This window comes from Solanum verrucosum, unplaced genomic scaffold (genome assembly GCF_900185275.1).
Source record: "Solanum verrucosum unplaced genomic scaffold, falcon-dt-bn FXZP01000069.1, whole genome shotgun sequence".
Classification (NCBI taxonomy): Eukaryota; Viridiplantae; Streptophyta; class Magnoliopsida; order Solanales; family Solanaceae; genus Solanum; species Solanum verrucosum.
The window spans coordinates 644,053-663,440 of record NW_026020102.1 but is presented as its reverse complement, the minus strand read 5'-3'; positions in this window follow the sequence as shown (position 1 = coordinate 663,440).

Sequence of the window (19,388 nt, the reverse complement as noted above, 5' to 3'; positions counted from 1 at the left end):
GAACACATTATCAGGTAGACCATGGGTCGGGCATTGTAGCACCAATTTCTTAAACCGGAGCCAAGTTTCGTGAAGAGACTCTCAATTCAGACGCTTGAAGCTTTGGATGTTATCCCGAATAGTCAGCATCTTTGAGGGAGGGAAAAATTGCACATTAAATGCGGTGACCAGCTACTCCCATAAAGTGATTGGATTTCGTGGTAATTCAGCTAGCCACTTGCAAGCTTCCCCCATCAATGAGAAAGGGAATAGTCTTAATCGAACTGATTCCTGAGAGATGTTCTTGAACGAGAAAGGTCCACACACATCCACGAAGTTTTGAAGATACTCTTGTGGGTACTCATGAGCCAATCCACTGAAAACTCCTTTTAGTTGCAAAAGTTACAACATGGTGCTTGTTATGTGGAACACCGCATTTCCCTTTATTGGAGGTAGACGGATAGCTCCGACAGCTCCCATGAGATGTGGATCATTGATGTTGGGCTCTTGGACATCGTTGAGGTTACTAATGTCGTCTTGATGGCCCACTTTGCTTCTGTTACTACCGTTAACACTCATGCTTTCTCAAATGTTTACACAATCAACGGAACAAAACTAAAAATTAAATTAGTAAACTACTAATCTAATTTTTTTCAACTAATCTAATTTTTTTCAAATAACACCACTCCCCAACAGTGGCACCATTTTCATTCTTATCGTGACCAATGACACTAACCTACAGTATGGGTGTCTACAATCGTCGATAGTATAGTAACCCAACTAAAAGTTGGGGTCGTGTCTCAAGGGAGTGGTTTTGATAATTGATAGAAAAATAAAATTAAGCTCTAACTAGTTGTAGCTAAAGACATTACCGATTAAAAACATAGTAAATTAAAGGGGGCGACACAAAAGTGTCAAATATCGATTTGGGGGTTTTGTCACAAGTAGTAAAAATAGCAAAAATTAACAAGAAAATCAAGTATGGGGAAATGTTCTTGGGGTGTGACCACAATACAAGTTGAGATAAATCGTTGGGTACATACTTTCAATAGAAAATTTGCAGAATAATAATGACTAGGCTAAGCTTTAGATGGAAATAAGTTCCCTCTCGGGCAACTTACCCAATTTCAAATGGGTTCCTCTCAGACATCCATTTGCCGCATGAAGACCAGCCTACGCCTTACCCCCACTCACTCTCTCGAGCTGAGTGTTAGGATATGGGACTAGGGCTCACCCTCTCGGGATGAACCTCATGTCAACCCACTCCTTCGGCCATCAGTCTAGTGGTCTTGGTTTCACGACCTCCCTCTCGGGCAAATCAAAAACACTTGGGTGGTTTTGTATTTGCAACTACAAACCCATTAAATTAAACCACAACCACTAGGTGAAATCACCATTAAAATACATCTACCCTATCAGCAAGCAAGACCCAACAACAATATCAACACGTATTTGCTAAATCACACCCCAAGAATGGGATTTTTAGCCACACATCAAGAAATAACAAAATACATCTAAAATGATACTAGAATCAAATGGGTATAAGAAATTAAACCTTGATTTAAGCAAAGGAAGAAGAATGGAGAAGACCCACTTCCAACTTGGGGAAGATGAAATCTTTCTCTCTTCACGTCTCCCACAAAACCCTCTCCAAACTTGAGAGAAAATATCTAAAAACTTACTATTCTGTTCTGAAAATAATAATAACGGTTCGGAACTTCTAAAATCAATAAAGAGTTCAGTATTTATAGCCATCAAAAATTAGTGCACGCGGATAGTTTGGCGAAGTTAGTCGATGCCGCCGAATGACTCGGTGACTGGCCCTTCTTCTGTTTCATCGCCGTTTTATGCTTAACTTTAGCATCTTTACGTTTTGGACCATTGGGTGGTATAGTACTGCTTCGTAGAACTATTCGGCGAAGCGCCGACTGCTCCTTTCATCGCCTTTTTTATCCTCTTCCTTCAGGACATCGCATACTGGAACAAAGGGCGGAGTCTGTCCTTTCGGCGAATCGCCAAAGGTTCTTGGCGTTTCTCATGCTTCAACTTCGTCGTTCTTTTTAGCCTTTTTGTTCCTTTTTGCGCCTAAGTGTCCATGCTTCCATCAAAACTTCAATTACCTGAAACTTAAGAGTTTTCATCAGATATTGAGACAAAATAAGCATTCAAGGACACTATTTGTATCAAAATAAAGCCCAAAATGAGTCCAATTTGAGGACTCATCACCCCCCAAGGTGAGACACTTGGTCGAATAAAACCCTTATCAAGGAGATCTTTTAACTGTTCTTTTAGCTCTTTCAACTCTATTGGTGCCATTCTATATGGCGGAATAGAGATAAGATGAGTATCGAGAATAATGTCTATCCCGAAGTCTACTTCTCTCCCAAGAGGGACTACGGGTAGATCATCCGGAAAGTCTTCTGGAAACTCTTTTACTATAGGAACTGAGTGAATGGGAGGTAGCTCAACACTAGAGTCATTAACACGGACTGAGTGATAGACACAACCCTTAGAACCTAACTTTCTCGCCTTAAGGTACGAAATGAAACAACCCTTAGGCACTGTTGAACTAATACTGCACTCTGTGACTGGCTCATTTGGAATCTGGAACTTGACAACTCGAGTTCTACAATTTATTGACGCATAACAGGCATGAAGCCAGTCTATACTTAGAATGACATCAAAATCTACCATGTCTAACTCAACTAAATCATCCATGGTGTTCTTGTGATTGATGGAAATAACACAATCATGATACACTCGCTCTGCTACAATAGACTCCCCAACAGGTGTAGAAACACAGAAGGATTCACAAAGTTTCTTAGGAAGAACATCAAAACTATTTGCAACATATGGAGTCACAAAAGATAAACTTGCTCATGGTTCTAGCAAAGCATAAATATCAATAGAAAAGACTTTGATCATACCAGTGACAACATTTGGAGAATTCTCTTGCTTTTGACGACTAGTGATTGCATAGAGGGGGTTTGCTCCTCCGCCAATATCGGAAGTAGCTCCTCTAGGTGTAGCCCTGTCTGGTGGAGAAACTGATGAAGATTGGGCTTTATTGCCCTGATTCATATTATCTTGCCGGTTCTTGGGGCACTCTTTCATGAAGTGACCCTCTTGTCCACACTTGAAACAACTTGTGGAACCATTGCGACACTTACTCGAGTGGGTTCTACCACACTTAGTGCATGCAGGAGCCCAGTTACCTCTTTGTGCTACACTACCCTGAGATTTTGCAGGTCTAGCTCTGAAGTGTTGTGAATTCTGACTATTGTAATCACCTTTGTTTCTGGGTGCAGGGGCACTAGTAGATGATGGAGCAAGCCCCTTTTGCTTTTGCTGAAAGGACGAACGGTTCACATTACTTTTCTGCTGCCCGGACTCATTCCCTATCTTAGCCTTCTTGTTTCTAAATTTTTCCCTACCCCACAACTTATCTTTCTCAACTTGTTGCACATATACCATTAACCTCGATATATCCATGTCCCCAATTAGCATCGCTGCCCTGCCCTCTTTGCTTGACAGACGGGATAACCCAACAACAATTAGACTCATTCTACTCCTTATATCCGCAACCATCTCCGAAGCATAGCGGGAGAGTTGGGTGAACTTCAACCCATACTCATGAACACTTAATGAATTCTGCTTAAGAATAAGAAATTCCCATACCTTAGCCTCTTTCAATTCTCGGGGAAAGAAACACCCCAAGAAAGCTTCCTCAAAACATGCCCAACTCGGAGGTGGTGGTTTCTCAGCTCTACCCTTCTTCCACTGGTCAGACCAAGTCCTAGCAACATTCTTCAATTGATATGCAGCTAGTTCAACTCGCTCAGTATCGGCAACGTGCATCACATCAAATTCCCTTTGCAGTTCCTCAATAAAGTTCTTTGGATCCTCGGTAGTGCTCAAACCAGTGAAACTTAGAGGGTTCATCCTCAAGAACTCACAAATCCTCGAAGTGTCAGCCTCTTCTTGTTGAGCCCCTCTTTGTTGCCCAACCTAATTAGTCACAGCTTGACTTAGCATCCTTATTGCTTCCCTAAACTCAGCATTAGTAACTTCTCTTTGGGGTTGCACTTCAACTGCATTAGGTACCCCTTGCTCCTCAACATTACGCCCAGCACCTCTAACAGCTCTTCGTGGAGGCATGGTTATCTGAAAACACGCGCAAGCATGAATTAGAAGAATTTTTTTAGAGATCAAACTCTAACGCACGAAATGAGTGTGAAAGAAGTGAGAAATTTTCCTAAGTGTTGCAGCCTCCTAATTATAGATGTGGCGCGCTTTACACCGATAAGTAGGACTTTACAGACACGGCTTCATAGACTCCCTAGGACTCTTGAACTATGTGCTCTGATACTATATTTGTCATGCCCCGACCCTACACCCCGGACGTGACTGGCACTCGAGAACCATTGTTGGTCCCAAGCAAACCCTTAGCCTGGCTTACTTACTCAACGAAAGACTCTAAGCATTATTACAATGATCAAATGCACTTACTCAATTGTTTAATCAAATACTTAGAATGTCTAAAAGTCAAACATTCAACTTGGCCAAAATGGCAACTCAAGTCTTAACATATGAAATAGTAATGTAAAGACAACTGAACTACTAACTGTCTATGAAGCCTCTCAAACAAAGAGGGATGTCGGGACAAGACCTCCGATCATCCTAACAACTGAAACACTAAAAGCAAAGTAAAAAGGAGTCCTCATAAAAGCAAGGAGGCTCACCAACTGATTCTGAGTGCTCAACTGGATTAACGAGGCACTGGATGTTGATCTTGGTTACTTGTGTATGCATTATAATAAGATGTAGGCCAACTGGCATCAGTACATTGAATGTACGAGTATGCGAGTTGGAATGCTAAACATAACATAGGCTTGAAATGAATCTGAAAGGAACACTTACCTTGGCTTTACTCCACTCCTGAATAACTTAACTCAATATAAAGCAATAAAAACACATGCAATATACAGAAAGCTTTATAAAACAGTAGAAAGCAACTTAGTTCGTTAAAGGTAATGCAATAACAAACTCAATTTTACTCAAATAATAAAGTAATATAGTTCTGTGGGATTTTCTCTAACCGACAACCACCACTATGAGCCTAAGTGGTGATACAGCTTGCCCACGCTGCCAGAACTGTCCTATACTTTGTCGTCATATAGAACGCCTTAACTAAGTGGATCCACTAGTCTATGCTAAAAAGCATTTAAGGAGACATCTAAAAAGTATGATCATTTACTACCCATGATGGCTACATGGCTTATGGAGACTTGAGTTAATATGAACTCGTATCCCCATATCGGTGCTCAATACTAGTCCCAAAATATATTTAGCTCATATGTTTTAAAACAAAACTTCTTTCTTTGGTTTGAGATAATTACTCAAAACTTAGCTTAAAAGCTCTCTTGGAAATTGGTGTTTCCCTTTCTTGTTCAAATGTGAAAACATTTTAAAATCTTAGGAATACTTAGTTCTCGTATAATCTTTGAAGAAAATGAACTTCAACTCTTTACTCTTTTCTTAACTTAAAACTTAAGTCTTAAAACAAAGTTAAAACGTTTGTGAAAGACTTTTGAAAACTTTATGAACTTCTCTTAACTTGACTCTTGACTTCTCTTTACTTGACTCTTAACTTACCTTGAATTGAATTATGGATTCAAGGATTGTGATTTGTGATAGGAAAGATCTCGTGGTGTTTAGGAGTGTTTTTAGATAGCTAAACATGAGAAAAGATCAAGAAATCACTCCCTGAAAGCTAGTCCGCGACATGAAGATGTGTTTACATTTTTTGTCGCGAAAATAACTTTTGAGGCAGAACGGTCCGTGACCGCTCTGCGACACGAAGAACTTTTCTCAAATCTGAGGAGCAGGTCGGCGATGCGTCCTCACTGCCCAGATTCGCCCGACTTTTTCCTTCTTCGTTTTCCAGTCCCAATTCGCCTAAACCTCGACTCTTTTTCTCAAATTCTCTTTAGATTCAGATACCCTGCAAATGTACCCAAGAACCTAACTCAAAACAACTCTAAAACTCGACGTAAAGATCTCATAAACTTCTCAATTCAGCCCAATTCAAGAACGACATCAAATTCAAGAATACATCATAATTTCACCCGTTTTAAAATGAATTTCGCTGAACTAAACATGTTTGGCTCGTGGTTGAACGAACCCAACGCTATGAAAGTCTCACATACCTTGTAGGATTAAATCATTGGTGAAATCCACAACCAAATCGCACGATCTTGGCGAATCTTGAGCTTTTCTTCTCCTTTCTCCTCTTTTCTCTTTTCTCCAAGCCCTAGCGTGAATTTCCAATTGACTAAACTGATCTAATTCTGATTTGACCCTAATTAAACTCCAATAATCGAAATAAAATAATAGGGTATGGAAAAGACCATAATACCCTTCAAAAATCCGGATTGGACTTTCCTTATTCAAACAACCCAACTTCAAATGGGCCTATCTCACCCATACTAACTCGGAATTGCGCAAACTCAGCGGCTTTGGAAAGATTATTCCAAGATATTTCCTATGATATATGGAAACACACCTAAATCATCCTGATAAAGGAGTTATGGTCATTTGAAGTTGACCAAAAACTCAACTTAACATACTTAACAAATTTTCCAGATTTTTATATTCTTTCCAAAAATGATTATTTCCAATTTTCTTAAATTCTTTCTAGTTCTTTCAAATAGAGAGATGTTACACACTCCCTATGATCCTATCACTCTGTTAACTGTGAAATCTGCTAAGTTGTTCCCATCCCTTAATGTATGCTGAATCTTTGCTTTGGTGATCACCATTAAGCCTCTACATTCCTCCATCGGCACTATTCTTTCCCAGGGGACTTTCCAAGAGTTTCTTAGACATTTAACAAGCCTGAGGGAGTCTGATTCCAATAAAATATCCTCTAATCCATCCCTTTTAGAGTATCTCAGTGCCTCAAACATTGCAATGATTTCTGCTTCCATGTTGGTTCTTATACCAATATCTTCTTCTCCTTATGTATATAAAAGATTTCATGTTTCATCCCTAATACAAAATCCATAAGAACTTTGTCCAGGTTTCCCTCTACAAGCTCCATCTATATTTACTTTAACCTTATTCCTTGGTGGTGGAACACATCTTATGCTTTTGGCATCAAACTTAGGTTTGTATTCACTAAGAAACTTGATTATATTTTCCCACTCCATAGGGATCCTTTGTATCCAAGGGTACTTAACCTTAAAAAATTGATGTATCTGAATTCTGATATGCTCCTTCATCTAATTAAGACTACACTTTCATCCATGTTTGATTGTATTTCTTGTCTTCCACATACCCCACATTATCATGCCGGAACTCACTTTTGGTCCACCATTTTGTGATTAGCTATTGCAAATGCATGCCTTCAATATGTATACCTACACAAGTAGCAAAATGCTTCCATAGCCTGTTGGCTATAGAAGCTGTTAGAAAAATGTGGGTCATAGTCTCAAGTTTGTAGTCATTACTGCACCAACATCTTGAGACTATCTGGATGTTCATCCTTTTCAAGTTATCATTTGTGGCCATTTTTATTTTTCACACCTTCCACAAGAAGAGACATAATTTAAAGGTATTATGTGTTCTCAAATAAACTCAAAGTATCTTATTTTCTTCTTCTTTTTCCTTAAACCCTCATAAGCAGATTTCACACTAAATTATCCATTATTTTCCAACATCCACCAAGTTTTATCATTCATCCCCTTTGTTAGCTCTGGTTTAACAGTATCTATTATACATTTTGTCATCTCCTCTAATAAGTGGCTCGATAGCTTCTGTTTATCCCAACTTCCATTTTTAGTGAACTTTTTGACCTCTATTTATTCTTCTTCAACATTTTCTCCATCTGTATAGTATAAAGTCTCTTGCTTTGTCCAATTTTCATACCAGAAGCTTGAGGAACCATCCTTGGTTTGCCACCAAATATTATGTTCCACCTCTTCCCTGATATGTACTATTTTCCTCCAAATATGAGATCCCCCTAAGCTTTTTTCCATCACAGGATGGAATTTCTTATAGTATATGTTCCACATGAATGCACTCCAGAGTGAGTCTTTAGATACCCTGAACTTCCAAAATATTTTTGTAAAAAGTGCATTGGATAGGTCCTGTAGTGATCAGAATCCCAAGCCACCTTCTTCCTTGGGACAACATAAGTCCTCCCATGCTACCCAATGCTTACTCCTTGTACCTGCAATGTTGCTCTAAAAAACATTGAAAATATCATATGTAACTTTTTAATAATCCCTATAGGTGGATTCGTTGCAGGTAAAAGATATACATGCATAGATTGAAGCACATGAGCTACCAAGATGTATCTTCCCCCAAAAGAAAGTAGTTTGTTGTGCCACAATAAGATTCTCTTTCTCACTTTCTTGAGAAACTCTTCAAAATGATCTTTTCTTCTTCTCTCATAGAAAATAGGACATTCCAAATAAGTGAAAAGAAAATATCCCTAACCAATTGTTGTAACTTTTATTATTCTTGAGCAATCAAAAATAGACACTTTCTCATGAAGATATAAGAAACTTTTTGATAAATTGATCAGTTGTGTAGAAACATATTCATTTTATCTTAGCACCTTCATCATTTTCTTTATAGAGCTAGTATGCTTAGAACAAAATAGAATTGTGTCATCTGCATATGACAAATGATTTATGTCTGGGCTCCACTTGGGCATACCATATCTTGTGTAATTTGGATCATCGTGTAGTCTATTCAAACCCCTTGATAGTACTTCAACATCAATGATGAATAGAGTGGGGGACAACAGGTCTCTTTTTTTGAATCCTCTGGTTGATTTGAGAAAACCTTGTTTTTACCCATTAATAATTATAGAAAACCAATTATTAGTTATTAGCCTCCAAACCATATCAATCAATCTCTCTCCAAAATCAAATTTTCTCAAACCTTTTCTTAGAAAATCCCAAGATACCCTATCATATGCTTTAGTCATATCCAATTTCACTACAACATTATGCAAATTGTTTCTTCTTTTTATGTCCTTATAATTTCCTGAGCTGAGAACACATTCTCATATCTGCTTCTAACTTATACAAACCCATCCTGATTTTTTGAAATAATCTTGGGGAGTACTGAGACAATTCTTTCATGAAGCATTCTAGAGATTATTTTATTATAAAAAGTACTTAGGCTATTTGGTCTCAAATATGAAAAAGTCACCACATTATCTTTTTTGGGAATAAGAACCAAATTAGTGTGACTAATATATCTTGGTAACTCTTGTCTGGTAAAAAGGCATGCATCATTCTAGTGATATTCTTCCCTATAATGTCCCAACAATTTTGAAAGAACAACCTCGAAAATTCATTAGGTCCACTAGTATTGTCTCCATTTAAGGCATAAACCACTATCTTTACTTCATTTTATGTTGGTGGTTTATTGATTCTGTTATTATCCTCTTCTGTGATCAAAGAGGGAATAATCTCCAGCATGGTGTAATCTCTGTCTTCCCTTTCTTCATTGAATTGTTCCTTAAAAACTTTGATAACTTCTTCCCCAATGTTATGTATACCACTGATGACATCTCCTTGATCAGTATAAATCTCATCATATTCATCCTTCTCCTTCTACATGTCACATAAGAGTGGAATAATTTTGTATTTTGTCCCCCTCCTCGAACCAGCTCATTCCTGATTTTTGCTTCCAATATTCTTCCTCAAGTTTTAAGAATCTAATAAGCTTTGGCTCTGCTTCTTCAATTCTGCCTTTGCATTTTCATCAGGCATAATCTCCAGTTGAGCCCTTTTTGCCTTAATGGTATCCTCTAATGTAGAAATTTTCTTGAAAATATTTTCATATTCCTTTTTGCTCCACTTTGTCAGAGCAACTTATACTTTTTTTATCTTTATATGTACCTCTATAAATGAGGATTCTACAAACTCAATCTTCCAATTATTCTCTACAATTTTCTTGAAATCTTTGTGATTTGTCCAGAAATTCAAAAATTTGAAAGGTTTAATCATTGATTCACTTTCTATGTTGTATTTAAGTAGTAAAGGTGCATGATCTGACCCTTTTCTCAGCAAGTGTGTTACTTCTGAAGCTAGGAGTAACTTAAAAAACTTTTTGATTCTCAATATTTTATCCAATATTTTAAAAATTCAATCCTCACCTATTCTTCCATTTCGGCATGTATATTTACTCCCAGTGAATTCTATCTCCTCCGGGGGCACAATTGCTCAAACAATGCTCAAAATCAATAGTCTCTGAATTTGACACTCGTAGTCCTCCAAGTTTTTCTTCATCATTTCTTATCACATTAAAATCTCCACAATCACCTAAGGTAAGTGATTGCCTTTAGCAACATTCTCCAAATCATCCCATAATTCAAGTCTTTCTAATGCACTACATCTAGCATAGACTATTGTCATCAACATCTGCCTTTGAATGCCAGTGCGAGTGAATCTTACAATGATTTATTGGATAGTATCTGAAATGATATGTCCATCCCACTATTCATGCCAAAATATAGGAATTCATTTCAATTAAATTTGGTTGAGAGTATTTTTAGACCAAAAGGTGGAAGGAGGGGTATCTTTGAACCAAAATAAAGGTGAAGCGCATTTCTAGACCAAAAGGTGGAAGGACGGTATTTTTGAACCATTTAAAATATGTTAGGGGGGGTATTCTTGGCCCTTTACCCTACTTGATATATAATAGCATTTGGGTAAGTCTAGTGCAATGTGTCCCTAACGTGGGTTGTATGACTATAATAGTGAATGCAAAGAATGAGTAGATTCCTCCTAGACCTATTACATGTTGGCTAGTGTGCATGGCTACATAAAGCTGAGCAGGTGGACTTTGAAGGATCATTCGTCATTGATGAATCAAATGTTGGATAGGTTAGATGGTAGAGGTTTGTATTGATTTGTGGATAACTACTCTGATTACAACTAGATCTCCACTGCATCAGAGGATCAGGAGAAGATGACTTTACATATCCATGTGGCACTTTTGCATTCTAGCACATGCATTTTGGATTGTGTAATGCACCGGCTACCTTTCAAAGGTGCATGATGTCCATTTTTTCTGACATGGTAGATGATACGTTGGAGGTATTTATGGATTACTTCTCTGCAATTGGTAATACCTTTGATGATTGCTTGATTAATCTTTGCAGGCCTCTACAAGACGTGAAGTAGCTACCTAATGAGACAAATATAGCTAATTATTGCTAATTACATAATGTTGCTACAGGTTGACTAGTTATCCAGGTCACGCTTTGAATATCTCGTTTGGCTATTAACTATTTTTACAAAATAAGACTCAATTTAATTAATAATAGACCAAACAATTTTGAAAAAATCTCACAAATCATGCAAAATCCCACGAATCAAGGAAAAAAAATCCACAAATCAAGGGGGCAAATCCTACAAATCACTCATTGTATTTATATCAATTATTTTTTTAAAAAGCATGAAAATCAAATTGAATTATATTTATATCGATTGATTTATGAAAATACTAACATTATATAAATAAGAGCTAAATGTATATTGACTGATAATATACAAATACAAACTACAAATTTCACATATGGTTTAAAAATACATAGATTTACAAATCAAATGTATACAAAATCATTCACAAATAGAATGTATACAAAAATATTTACAATATATACAAATGTGAACTACAAAAATCAGTTATATAAAATATGAGTTACTATAATGTTATTTGTATATGTATACATTTGTTTGAGATATACAAACAAGGATAAACTTATACAAATATTGAAAGTGTACAAGTTTAATAGCTATATTGTTTAATTGCTACTGTATATAAATCATAATCATAAAAATTCATATGTGGCTTAAAATTATGTAAGAGTACATACAAACTATATGCTCATTAACAAAAAAAAAAATACATCGAGTTTAATGATACATATACAAATCAGACATAAATATATACAAATACCTCAAGATCTTTCCAATTTTGTTGGTTCAATGACTCATATTGGGCATCTTATTCTTTAGATGACTTCGATTCATTCCTTGTAAATGCAACTTCTTTTACCTTACGCTTGTTTTTAAATAAGAACCTCGTTTGAATGCAATTTCTTTTACGTTACACTTGTTTTTAAATAAGAACCTCGTTGGAATTTTTTTCTTTCTATTCCTTTCTTTTTTTGTTCTTATTTTGAAATTAAAAACATGCATAAGTTGTTGCATCTTCACTGGGTCATTCCGGTGCTTTGATTCAATTTCTTGTTGATTAACTCGAGATTTAGCAAGAGATCTTGCAATTTCTTGGAAATTTTGAGTTAGACCCAAAGAAAACGATGGAAAATCGTCTAATTTTTGTGCTTGCATTTATATACCTCAAGTGATTTTCTGGGAAGGAGTTTGTTCATCTATGATTTTGTATGTATCTAAGGGAATAACTGAAAAACTAAAAGAAATCAGTGTGATATGCAAATACCAATCAAAAATAAAATATCGAAACTATCATAAGAGGAAAAAAATAAAACCGGAAGAAGTTGCATGAAATTGTGGGAGCACGATTTGAGAGGGAGAGACTAAATTTATAAAAAATTTAAAATTTGATTGTGCTTGAGTGATTAAGGATAAAAATCAGTAAAAAGATTAGGAAGAAAGATAAAGTTTACTTTGTATAAATGGAAAAAACGGAAAATATGGTAGTATATGTTGGGTATACAAATCTGGAAGTGGTCCCCACGTATATCAGATGAAAAGGTTAATGGCGAGTGGTAATTGTTTACAATTACAGCTATGGTAAGTAATGAAGTAGCATATATTTGTTTAGTCGCGTAGTTTTTATATAATTAAACCCTTAAAAGACTAAGAACAATGAAGAGTCTATGCTAGTGGTAATTTCTAACCCTAAGAAGAACTCATAACCTTTTGGAATAATGTATAACCCTATAAATGTTGTCCTAATGATAGATTTATAACAGTAGGGTTGAAATCCTAATTTTGGTTGAACTTTGTTCTGCTTGATCAATTCAGGTTCGTTAGATAGGGGGCCTGCAACGCGTGGCTCAGGGGTGCGTGCCGCAAGGTCCATCAATACTCTTGCTTCTTTCTCCGTGCGTCGCAAGTTTATCGCAATAATTTTGATTTTTGAATCTCATTTAGCCAAGGTCGTAGCGTGAGGACCAATGGGTGGCATGAGATCTTGCGGCGTAGACTCCTCTTCTATAGTCTTCTTGGCTGCATTTAGTTAGGGGTACAAAGCTTTGCGTTTCAATCCATTTAGAGTCATTCCTTGTTGTTTTTGGCCTGAAATCAACCTAACCATATCTATTAGCTCATTATAGCACTTATACATAAAAGACATGGTTATTCGTAGGTTGATACTCAGAACTTGGCTAAATTATGAATAATATATGGCAATTGAATGCGCAAATATACCCCAGATCAGCCTCTAATAGGGTACTATGCCCTAAAAATCCATGACTAGACGGGTCATTACATGACAATACAATTGCTACTTTTTAAAATCATTCAGTGATAATAGTCACTCATGAAGCAAGTAAAAAATAATTGTTTATTAAGATTAAAAAACTCAACACATTTAGAGAATGGGAGGGATATTCCAATAACATTATATGAAGATGTCATTACATACAAAGCTCAACTATGAATAGGATACCTTTAAGGAGACCGAACAAATTACATTTCATGATAAAAAAAAATTCACCCATCATCTTTAAAAAAAATGTGGTATAGATATTCAACAAGTTCCTTTAAGTGATAAGTTGGTGGATATTTCGCTAAGATAGTGGTACCTTCGACATTTGAAAGTTGATATACAACATTGGAATGAATTGTCTTAAAGATATTAAGGGTGAAGTCTTCAGGAAAGTAAAATATACATTGTATTGTTTTTTAATTAAGATTTTATGTTATTGAGTTTTTTAATGTTTCTAATGAGACAGCAAACAATGCATATTTTATGAATATTTATATACCCTTTTTCCAGATTTTTTTAATGGCATCCATAAAAAAGTGTTATAAATAGTGTAAAATATAAATGATCCGATTTGTGCTACATCCTTTCCTCATTTATTCTTGAATCATAGAAGTTATCATTATTTACTATGTCTTTAAAAAGACATTGCGTATGAGATGTGAAATATAATTGAAAGAAGAAAAAGTGCAATATTTACTTTACTATTATCTCTTCTTTTGTAATTTTATTTTGTTATATTATTTTTATTTTATAACATCGATTATGCTATAATAAAGGCGAGTTTCTGTGCAAACGGATATAAAAATATTTTAAGGGAAACTACATAATGGGCACAAAACATAAAATAATTACTATTTCAAAGCCTAATCCAAACTAATTCAGAAATAACCATTGACCCAAAATAAATTAGGAAAAACTACCTATCTAGACATAATTCACTACCGTATATACATATTTTACATCTAGTTTTAAAATATTACATATAATATCACTTTTTATAATTATACCTATATTTTTAAAAGTTAAATCAGATACACAATCTCATTAAATATAGTATTGAAAAATTATCTTAAAATTATATCTCCTTAATTAATGGGCCATTAACAATTCAAATTATTTTCTCTCTCTGATTTAGTTGTTTCCCTCTTCGATCCCACAACCTGTTTGTATCTCACCCCTACTCCCCCATGTAATTCTCACACATCCACCATTATCCCTTCTTTCTTAACCTATCTCAATACATATTTGCATGTACTAAATTCATAACTAACTCTCCATAATCAGCATTATATTAAGAGGTAAAGTAAGATTTTGTTCAGTTATTTCGAGGTAGTCTATGGTATCTTTGTTTGCACCATTTTCATGATCGGATGATTCTTATTAAATGTTAATTCAAATTAATATATCGTGTATCTCGATTTTAAAAATAGTTGGATGCATGTATCTCGTCATTAATGACTCAAGCCGATGAAGAAGTTGATCCAAATTAATAAATCGTATGTCTCGGCTTGGATACATGTAACTCGTCATTAATGATTCAAGCCGATGAAGAAGTTAATTTAAATTAATAAATCATGTATCTCGACTTTAAAATGATGGATACATGTATTTCGCATTAATGATTCAAGCTGATGAAGAAGATGAAGAGTACAATAACAAAATTAATTGTGCTTATGATTTTGTTATTTTAAGAAAACCTGTTAGAGTTGATACTCAGGATCTGTAAATCTGTTGGGTTGTTAATTCGTCAGCAATTAATCCTTTAATTAAGTAAATAAGTTACACCCCCTTTAATTCAAATTAATAAATGGTATATCTCAGCTTTAAAAGTTGTTGGATACATGTATCTCGTCATTAATGATACATGTATCTCGAGGCCAAAATATGATATAAAAAGTAATATTACAAACTATCGGAAATCCTATTAATTAGGATCTAAAGTAGTGAGATTTATGTAAGATTTCCAATAAATTACAACACATACCCCCCTCCCCTTTTAGTTTTGGCTAAATTTCCCTTCAAACCCCTTTAAATCTAGGCCCAAGTTCTCCCCACCCTTTAAAATTTAGGCCCAACTCGCCCCAATCAAAGACTTTTGTCATATTATTAATTATTTCTATTTTTTCTCATTTATTTTTTGGAAAAGGGCCAAAAATATCCTTATTCTTTGAGAAATGATCCATAAATACCCTCCTTCCATCTTTGAGTCTAAAAATACTTCTAATGTTTATTTTTTGGTTCAAACCTACCCCTCAAACTAACAGAATTAAGGTCAAGTTTTGACTCTTTTAAAAGAGTTACATGACATTTTCTAATTGGTCCACAAATTTTAATTACAAAATAAAAACCACCCGTCCAATTTTTAGAACCCAACCCACTTCAAAGGTCAAAGAATTCTTGGGTTCTCTCGGGAAAACTATGGGAAATTAAGAAATGAGAAATGCAGGACAGGGGAGGGAAACAAATGGATATTATTAATAAGAATTTTGAATAAACTATGAAGTCATTTCTTTATCGTATACTTCAAATATTTTTCTTATAAATGCAAGAAAAAAAAAAGGCCCAGCCCACTGACCCTTTTTAAGGTAAATAGAACTCTTCCCTGAAAGTTCTGCATCTCTTTTTAGTTTGAGTATTTTGAAAAGATGAAAGCTAAAAAGGTGTGTTTGGTACGAAAGAACTGGAAAACAAGTAGATTTTTGACTTATTTTCTCATGTTTGGTTGGTGAATAGAAAATATTTTTCGGAAAAGATTTGAGTGTTTTATTTATGAATGAAAAATGTTTTTGAGAAATATCTTTTATTTTTACTGAGTAGTAAATAATTTTTGAAATTTAAAATATTTTTAAAAAATAAACTTAAATTTTTTTTTGGGGGTGGGGGGTCGAGGGTGGAGGTGAAAAGATAAAAAATTGAAGTTGAGAATATTTTTTAAAAACAAACTTAAATTTTTTTTTGGGGTGTGGGGGGGGGGGGGGGGTCGAGAGTAGGGGTAAAAAAATGAAATTTTAAAGTTGAAAATAGTTTTTAAAAACAAACTCAATTTTTTTTTGGGAGGGGGTGGTCGAGGACCGGATGAAAAAATAAAATTTTGAAGTTGAAAATAATTTTTAAAGGTCGAGGACCGGGTGAAAAAAATAAAATTTTGAAGTTAAAAATATTTTTTAAAAACAAACTTAAAGTTTTTTGGGGGTGGGGGGTTAAATGTTTTCTTAAAGTTTTGAAGGAAAGTCATTTTCCTTAAATTTGAGAAAAATGAGTTGATTTGGACAATATTTTCCAAAACATTTAACCCAATCAAACATGAGAAAATTGAAAAAAAAATTCGAAAAATGTTTTCCTTTATACCAAACACACCCAAAAGGGATAGGCTTTAGACAATTCGATTGAACTCTTTTGCTAGTTACTACGTTCATGAAAGCAATTATGTAAATAATTATATTTTGATGTTTTAGTTATTATAATGTTCTGCAAGAAATAAAAAATGACTAATTTTGATGATTTAATTCTGCCAAATGTTGTGGCAATGACTATTCTTTTATGGTGATTTTGAGTTATTAACGACAATAAATTACTTTAGTTTGTTGGTTAAGTAGTAATTGGATTCAACAATTGTGAAATGTCAATATCAATGTCTTCACATTTCAGCAACTTAGTGTTCCATAGTTCAGTATTTCTCATGTATTTTATTAATGCGTAAATAGATAAAAGGAAGAAGAAAAGAGTCAAAGAGATGCAGAACCCGTTTGGTTCCTTAAAATGGGTCAGTAGGTTGAGTCTTAAAATTTGGGTGGTGGGTTTTTATATAGTAATTATTTTGAAATTAAATTTGTGGACCAATCAGAAAATGTCACGTGTCTCTTTTTAAAATAGTCAAAAACTTGACCTTAGTGTAAGTTTGATCCAAAAAATATATATATTTGGATCCAAAGGTGGAAGGAGGGTATTTAACTATTTATGAACCATTTCTCAAAAAATGAGGATATTTTTAGCCCTTTTCCGTTTATTATTTTTGTCTTATCACTAATTACTTTTGTTCTTTCTCATTGATTATTTTTATTTTCTCTTTTATTATTTTTATTCTTTTTTTTCATCTTATCCTTTATTAGAGATACCATTTGGTAATATTTTTATTATTTCTTTTCTTGGTTACTTTATCTTCTTTTTATTATTTTTCTCTCTTTCTGTATTTTTATCTTTTTTTAAAAATGAAATAAATTACTTTTGTTCTTTTCTTATTTATTGTTTTTATTTGTGCTTTCATTATTTTCTCATTTATTATTTTTATTTTATTTTTCATATTATCTTTTATTAGAGATAATATTTGGTAACAATTTTATAATTTCTTTCTTTATGCTTTTTCATATTATTATTTATTAGAGACATCATTTGATAATATTTTTATTACTTATTTCTTTGTTCTTGTTTTTATTTTCTTTGTTCCTTTATTAGAGATACTAGTTGGTAATGTATATTCTTACAATATCATTTATCAAATAAGTGAAATTGTCAGTCTTAATTATACCAATGCTATATATACTAAATCAGTATATATATTGATTTAGTATGAGTTAAGCGAAATTATCACTTGGGTCATCTATTTGTAATTATTTAGGGGGACATCAATGTAAGGGGCATATATTTGTAATTAATTTATATTTATGGGGCATTTTCTTAGTTTCCCCAAAATTTTAAGTTATCATATTAACTATAGGTTTTCTCCGTGACAAATCAATATTTATTTTGAGTTTTGTTATTATAAAAAGCTAACAAACATGTAACGTTCATCTACTAAACTTAATAGTAGTTGAGCTACAAGTTAAGTGTTTTTGGATGAGGTCTACAACTTAGTTATACTGAGATATTGAGAGGTTTAGTTAAGCATACACTTAGATATTGGGTGAGTTTTTATTTTTCGGCACATGTTTTGTAATACTCTCCAAATTAAAATTAATTGTTAAACAACTAAATTTAATAACAAGGAAACATAAAAGATAGCTTGTTATTTAATTCGAAAAAGTTAAAGAACTTAAAAATCAATATTTTCTTATTCTTATCTCTCAATTATATCCTCTCGCTCTTCGTCTTCTATCAAGTAAAGATAAAGAGGAAACTAAGAACATTTGGTTAAGTTTATAAGCTAATCAAATTACTTATAAGCATTTTGCGATTATTACATATTTGATAGTTATTCGAAATGTTTAAAAGGCAAGTGTTAGAAGTTAGTCATTTCCAACTTGGGATTATTTTAGCTTATAAACAATTTTAGTTTCATCAAGGTATTACTTTATTATTTGATTTATTTCTCAAAATACCTTTTCCAAAATAAAATTATAAGTCATAAGTTAGTCACCACTAACTTATGATTTTCAACTAATAAACATTTTTAGTTTGATCGGAATTTTACTACTCCATTTGATTTTTACCTTTTTAAATTTCTCAAAATATCTTTCCCAAAATAAAAGCGTGAACTTCCACTTTACCTCACATGCATTGGTACTCCTTTTCTTTACAAATAAATTTTTCAATTTATATTTTTTTATACGCAATTTAAGAATATTTTAATCATTTTAACAATAACAAAAAAAAGTTTATGTAATACTCTTTTACCAAACACGACACCTATTTAATTTCAAATTCATCACTTACATAACTGCTTAATTATAAAAATAAGTTTTTAGACTTAAAATATTTTCTAACTCATAAAACTTTCAATTATTTACAATCAACTAAAACCAAACGATCGCTAATCAATTTGCAAACTACAAAAGCAATATCATCATTCTTCATCACTTGCTTTAGTTCAGTGTTTGTAATTGTAGATTCCTCCTTCAATTTTCTTTCTTTTCAAGTTTTTTCTTTCTTTTTGAAGCTAGTTTACAAATTTTAAGTCAATATTTTTGGAA